Source organism: Adiantum capillus-veneris, chromosome 16 (assembly GCF_014529385.1).
Source record: "Adiantum capillus-veneris isolate H3 chromosome 16, ASM1452938v2, whole genome shotgun sequence".
Taxonomy (NCBI): Eukaryota; Viridiplantae; Streptophyta; class Polypodiopsida; order Polypodiales; family Pteridaceae; genus Adiantum; species Adiantum capillus-veneris.
In genome coordinates, this window is record NC_140946.1 from 57,981,959 (window position 1) to 57,989,223 (window position 7,265).

The window sequence follows — 7,265 nt, forward strand, 5'->3', positions numbered from 1 at the left end:
ATCATCAATGAAAGTAATGAAGTAGCGATATTGTGATCTCGAAGAAGGTAGAGGTCCACATATATCAGTATGAACAAGATCCAATATGTCATGAGAATGAGTTGTATTTGAAAGAGGAAAGGGTTTGCGATTGTGTTTCCCAAGAGCACAAAATTCACAAATTCCCATATGAGGATGGGCTTTAAGATCCATGCCATGAACAAGATCACGACGTTGAAGATCAAGGAGTTTTGAGAAATCAGCATGAAAAAAACGGTGATGCCATACTTTGCAATCATGATCACCTGGAGCAGTGACAACATTCGCTACAGCATCGTTGAGAGAGAGTTCAAACAAATTACCATTTCGAGGAGCAGTGGCTATAGTCTGTCCATCTTTCTCAATTCGGCATTTGGTATGATCAAATCCAACAAACAGACCAAGATCAACAAGTCTAGCAACTGAAAGAAGATTACGTTGAAGATCTGGTACATGTAATACTCCTCGCAAAATTCGAGTGGAAGAAGATAAGGTACCAAGATATAAGTCTCCAATACCCTTTACTTGACAAGTAGTATCATCAGCAAGATAAACAACACGTTGAACTGGCAGTGGATGATAGTTATGGAGCCACTTAGACTGATATGTCATATTTCCTGTAGCACCAGAATCGACAATAAAAAGTGATCCATCGTGTACATGAAGTATTCTGTCTGGAGCAACTGAACATAGGACGCAGCTTGTTTCTGGTACAATGTTGTTTCGATGTTCAGTAGCATATGCTCTATTCCGATCTGTGTCGAATCGACGCTTATAGCACATATGAGTGGGATGATCAGATCGTCCACAATATTCACAAGAAGAAGAAGAAGAGTCTCTAGATAAACGTGGTTGTTTTGTGGTAATATTGTGTTCTTCATCATATTGACGTGCCCAACAATCATCTTCAGTATGGCCATTTCTGTTGCAGTAAGAACATTGCTTATTAGGAAATTTGAGACGAGAGAAAATATTACCGCGACGGCCACCTCTGCGGTTTCCTCGTTGAAATGGACGCCTTCGAGCATAAAAAGCCCGTTCCATCTGTTGTGACTCAGTCTCCTAGTGTGAAATCATAGCTGTATCATGACTAGCATTACGACGTTCTTGACGTTGAGAGTATTCAATTAAAGACATGCAGGCTTGGTCGAAATCAAGACCATCTTTATTAGAGAGAATAGTAACAATGTTATCATAAGAAGAGTCCTTCACCGTATCAAGGAGAAGTGTAATCAGTTGCTTTTGTGAAACAGGATCACCGGCAGCAGCAAGTTGATTAATAATAGATTTGAAAGATTCAATATGTCCCGTCATGGCAGTACCAACTTCATATTGTAACTTGTTAAGCAACCCTCTCAAATAAAGTATTTCTGTGACAGATTTCTTCTGAAAGTTTGCAATAAGGTACTTCCATACGTCGTGGGAAGTAGGCAATTCGTACATATCAAGCAAAAGGGAATCAGTAAGAGCAGAAAGAATATATCGACGAGCTGCTTTATCACGTCGTTGCCAATCCGTATAGGCAACATTCCAATCTTCAAATATAGGTCCTTCAGTGATAAGCACGTTATCATTATCCGTATCAACAGACTGAGGCGGACAAACACGATTTCCAAGAACAACATTGGAGAGTTCATCGTCTTCAAGAATTAACAACATCTTTGCTTTCCAGCTTGGAAAACCTTGACCTTGGAAAGGAGGAACAGAACGCTGGCCAGAAGGAAAGCCGTTGACGAGAATATTCATAGCCATATCTTGTTGCGAGAAGACGTATAAGATAAGATCGCAGAATTTGCACACCATATATGGTGAAGGCCGCAATTGAGAATGAGAGAGATATGAGGACTGCGTTCTGTCAACGATAAACGTAAGAGGGCTGCTCAAGGAACTTCCAAAGATGTGAGAGACGTCACCCAAAAAGGGCAGGGTAAAGGAGACGTTAATAATAAAAGAGTCCTCAAAATAGAGTGGCGTGAGACGCAAGATTGACGGACACAATATGAATAGCAAAAAGCTAAATCTTCTCGAAAAAGTTAACGCCAAAATAAGAAAAACGATCGCGGACGCTTCACAAAGAAGTAGGACGAAGAAAGCTGCATCAAGCTCAATTGCAGTAAAAACAGCATAAGTTTCTGCTGCGAACTCCGATTGACGCAAACCTAGAACTCAAATCGAAGAGCTCGAGGAGACGAACAAGTTTTGGATGAAAAGTGTCATTGCGCTACGCTCTATCACGCTTTTCCCGTTTCTCCAAATTTTGAGCAGAACAACAAGAAAAATTGAGATGAAGTTCAGGGTGTCATCAACAAGAAAACGTAATCAACGATTAGATTGATTAGCAATAAACATCACACAAAACACTAATCATATTCTTCTTAACACTAAACAATTACAATTAACAAGACTCAATGCTCAAAAATAAAATTTGTAGCAATTTTTTGAATCTTACATGCAAATCGCATACACATACTGTTTTGTCACCATGAGTTGAATCGGCGCATGATCGTTACTGCTCTGATACCATGTTGAGATGTAGAGAGAAAGAGAGAGAGACGAGACAAGAGACACACCATATACGCTCCCAAAGACTGATTCATATTGAGGACAAGATACAAATATATACGTGAGACCAAGTTGAGTAGAGTGAGCCATATATAGCTCCAACAAAGACGACAGCATTACAAGAGAGTGTTGCCTCTTTGGAGAGGGTAGTTAAAACTCTTGAATAACAAATGCAAGAAAATGAGTCCTACATCCAAAAGCTTACCAACACCATCACATACTTGAAAGAAACACCCCTTGGTGCAAGGGAACGCAAATGCACGTATTCATCCATTGAAACTCTTGCACATTCGGGAGGAGCACATAAACGACGAGTTACAGCCACAAGGTGATTTGGTCTTTACTTACATGATGCATTCTTACTTCACACTATTTTCTAACATTTATGTTTATTTGTTGCTAGAAACTTCATCCAGGAGGCATGCGGTGGAACAAGCCAAGATGATCGAGTCAACCTTCTCACTAGTTGTCTCAATACCCGGGATGTGATTTCTATCTTACAATCACCTGGAGGTAAGCACATTAAGGATGCAGTCACCAAGGACCTTATGCGTAAATTAAGAAATGTGGTTAGTGATGATGACGTTCAACAAGCTTGTGATGAGGCTAGAATCAGCACCAAAGCATATCAGGCTATTTTCCAACTCCTAAAGGATGCCCTCAAAGAACATGGCATTGTGAAAAACCTATTTCCCGTTCCTCACAAGGTCAAGCTCGCAAAGAAGGCCACAAACGAAGATGTGTTCTCCTGCATTGGGATATACCTACACATTGAGGACACAATACCAACTTCCCTTTATGCTTCATGCGCAACAAAGACAAGGGAAAAAGGTAAGAAACAATCCATAAGACCTTCGGAGAAGGGCTTTCCTTACACAATGTGGAGCAATATTTTCGTGGATCTTAGAAGGCTTCAAGAAGCCATGCTTAGATTTTACGAGTTACCTGAAGAAGGTGACACACTTTATTTTTTTCTTTGGTATTATTCTTATCATAGACTCTGAAGTTTAAGGTCTTAGCACTATTTATTTTGTAGTGCCTGGCACAAAAGTCGCTTTTGTGTTGAAACTCGATGAGTGTCAAATAGTTAAAGGCCGACGGTTAGAGAGGCTATATGTCACTCTAATGAACGAGGCCCTTCTACAAACCAAGCGAAGGGATTCAGTCAAGCCATCTCCCACCCCATCTTTTAGCGTGCAATCAGAGAAAGACATTTGGTGGTTGGGTGCTATTGAGGTACCCAATGAGACCAATGGAGTACTTTCATGGATTTTTGAGAGAACTCCATGGATCACAGAAGTAATACACTCCCAAATTGCAGGTCAGATGTTGGAGATTGAGGGTTTTGGTAGTTATGATATGGAGTGGCACTTAGGTGGGGATTTGAAGACCATAAAGTGTTTGGTTGGCTGCAAAAAAGGGGCTTCTTCTCTCATGCCTTGTCCATTTTGCACTCAAGGGTACAAAACTAATGGAAAAAAATCACATAAGAGCAATGCAAAGGCCGGATCCATGCTTCCATGGCAAGGGCATGGAGAACAAGGGTTAGATTTTAGTGATGTCGGAGATGAAGGTAGAGAATGAGAAGCGTCTATTCTGAGATGTCCCATGCTCAATGCCCCAGATCATGATCAAAAGGACCACGCTTGGAATCCAATCTTTTGATTTCCTCTATCAAATGTACATTTTTGTACATTACACGCATTCATGCGCATTTTTTTGATAGGCTATTGAAGCTCCACATTGACTATGCTTTCACGATGAAACCGTTGGAAAAGTCCCAGGAAGCGATCAAAAGAGTGGAGGTACTCTTGAATTCCATTGGCTGTCACGGTGGAAATGTGTCTATCGTTGCTGCAAAGAACACAAGGGAGGCCCATGAAATTTCTCAACAAGTGTCAATGAGTGGACAAAAAGTTAGACACTTTTTGAAGAAAGTTGCCCAAGGAAAGCCAAGTCGATATGATGCTCAAAACAGCTCCAACCAGCAAGCAGGTAACCTTTGGGAGCTTTGGAAGGAGTTATGCAAAGCTACTACCGACAATGATTCAAATGGCGAGCTTGCAAACAAGCGCAAGCAAGTTTGGGCACATTTTGATAAAATGGTCAAGCTTATGGGCCTTAACAACACAACAGAAGAACAACGCCAATCATTTCAAGAAGCCTTGGGGGGTTTTACCAAGGTCTTCACCCTTTCTTGGGGTGAAAGTAACATCACACATTACATGGTGTATTCATTACAAGGGATTTTTTATATTAAATAATATGGATCGTTTACTCATGTGAACAGCATATCTTGTTTGTGCATGGTGCATTTTTTATGCACAAGTATGGATCGCTTGAAATTTTTAGCACTCAAGGCATGGAGAAGTCCCATTATTGAGCAAGCAAAGTGTACTTCAAAAATACTCGACATGGTGGTGGAATGGTGCAATCCAATTATTTGGAGGAGATGTTCAATTGGTTTTTTCGCACAACATTTGCTCGTAAGCTCACAATGGAGCGTGCGTGACAATCCAAGATTGCTATTGAAGTGCGGAAATGGAGTCGTCAAGAGCATAGCAACAAGTGGCAAATGTCGCAAGGTCCCACCAAGCATGCTGCATGGCGGCGATGCAGAGTGCGACAAGGATCAAAGTCGATACTGCGCGAGTCACTAAACGTGAATGCAGGGTCCAACTCTTAGCGACATGTTTATTTAAAAAATAATAATTTTTTTTAAAAAAACTATTGTGAACAGGGCCCTTTTTAAATGGGCCCTTATAAATATTGCATGCTCTCATAAACCACTCATTTCTTAAGAACAGGTGAGCTCTTACCAGGGAAATGGCACGCACCAAACAAACTGCGAAAGAGCGTCCGCCTGCCAAGAAAAAAACCCTCCAAGGATGTGAGAAGCCGTCATGGCTTAAAGGCACAAGAAAACAGCCACGAACGCCTGGCCGTTCCAGGAACTCATCTGGTAGTGGTTATGGTGGTAGGGCACGAGAGTCATCGAGGACTGTTGAATCTCCACCTCCTCAAGATATAACACCTAGAAGGAGAATGAAGCAACGTGCCCGGCGCTAAAGAGAGGAAGAGGGCCAGCAAACAACAGAGTCCAATAGGGAGCAGCCGTCGCGCCACCAATCACAAGCAGGACCATCCAGGACATGGGTGGTCCATACAAACACTGAATCAGAGAGTGAGCCACCATGGTTGCGAGAAAAAATACCGCGCACACACCGGGTGGCCGTTGGGGGGAAGACATTGCCAGGAGGCCAGGGAGCTCTCCCCACACAACAAGATCGGCAGCCAAGGGAAGCAGAATAATCAAGAGAGGCTGCAGAACCAGCCCCTAAGCATGTAAACAGACCCCATTCTAAGTTTTTCAAGAAGCCTAAACACCGCCCGCCAGGAAATTTGCAAGTGCCCGCAAGACAACCGCAGCGGCGCCGAAAAATAGCAAGGGCATTTGCAGAAATCCGCCACTACCAGAAGACGAAGAAGCTTTTGATTCGACGCACCCCCTTTGCTCGCACTGTGAAGGAGGTGCTTCAAAGCTATGGAAATCAGTATACAATGCAAGCAATAGAGGTAGAGGCTATTCAAGAAGCTGCAGAGGCCCACATCATTTTGGTGTTAGAAGATACCAACCTATGCACCATACATGCAAAGCAAGTGACAATACAACCAAAAGATATGTAGCTTGCACGTCGACTGCGACGAGACTTCGAGCATTAGCCCAAGTTACCCCTCTTTTTGTATTGCACACCCTTGTCTTTGTAATGATTGAACTTTCCAATGACAATATGATCAACAATTGTGTCTACTGTGTCTACTATCTTTGTAATGAAATGACTTTGTAATTTCAAGTTTTGTATGTAATTTCAGTAAATTTGTGCTTTTTAAGCACCCTTGGGGATAGATAAGCCTATAAGGGGCAATAAAAAGCCTGGCCACAAGGGCGCGCAAATGGCCCATCCATCAGTTTTGGATGGGCCATTTGCGCGCCCTTGTGGCCAGGCTTTTTTTGGCCCCTTGTAGGCTTATCTACCCCCAAGGGTACTTAAAAAGCACAACTTTACTAAAACCTATTGGTTTTGCAACATTATTTTACATGGATCCTTGTGGACACCCTTTTTTGGCCATTTCAAGCTTTGAATTCCCTATAGGGTATCAAAAAAAAAAACATATTGTGAAACCAAGTGTCTATGCAACATTAATTTGGATTTTTCAAATGTCCAATGTAATTGGACTTTTTGGTGCAGGGGTGTACTAGGTAGAGCTAAAGCAGGTGATAGTGTGCTGGAAACTTCATTTCATAATTGATTCCACCTTTTCTAGTGTCCTTGAGTGTGAACATATGCTGGAATTGCCATAGAAAGGGTGCATCTAAATTAATGATGAAAAACCAATTCATTTCAATAAATTTGTGCTTTGTAAGTATCCTAGGGGGTAGATAAGCCTAAAAGGGGCAAAATAAAGCTGGCCACAAGGGCGCGCAAATGGCCCATCCAAAACTGATGGATGGGCCATTTGCGCGCCCTTGTGGCCAGGCTTTTTTTGGCCCTTGGTAGGCTTATCTACCCCCTAGGGAACATAAAATACCTAAATTTATTGAAATTGACTGAAACTACATACAGAACTTGAAATTACAAAGTCACTTATCAAAACAATTTTCATATCACCAATTGAAACAATTT

The 7,265-nt window shown here is 41.8% G+C and overlaps 1 pseudogene; it reads left to right on the top strand.

The window, feature by feature from the left end:
• The first annotated feature begins 5,406 nt into the window (after nucleotides 1-5,406).
• LOC147439110 (uncharacterized) lies at nucleotides 5,407-6,303 on the top strand (annotated as a pseudogene).
• Nucleotides 6,304-7,265: the final 962 nt, after the last annotated feature.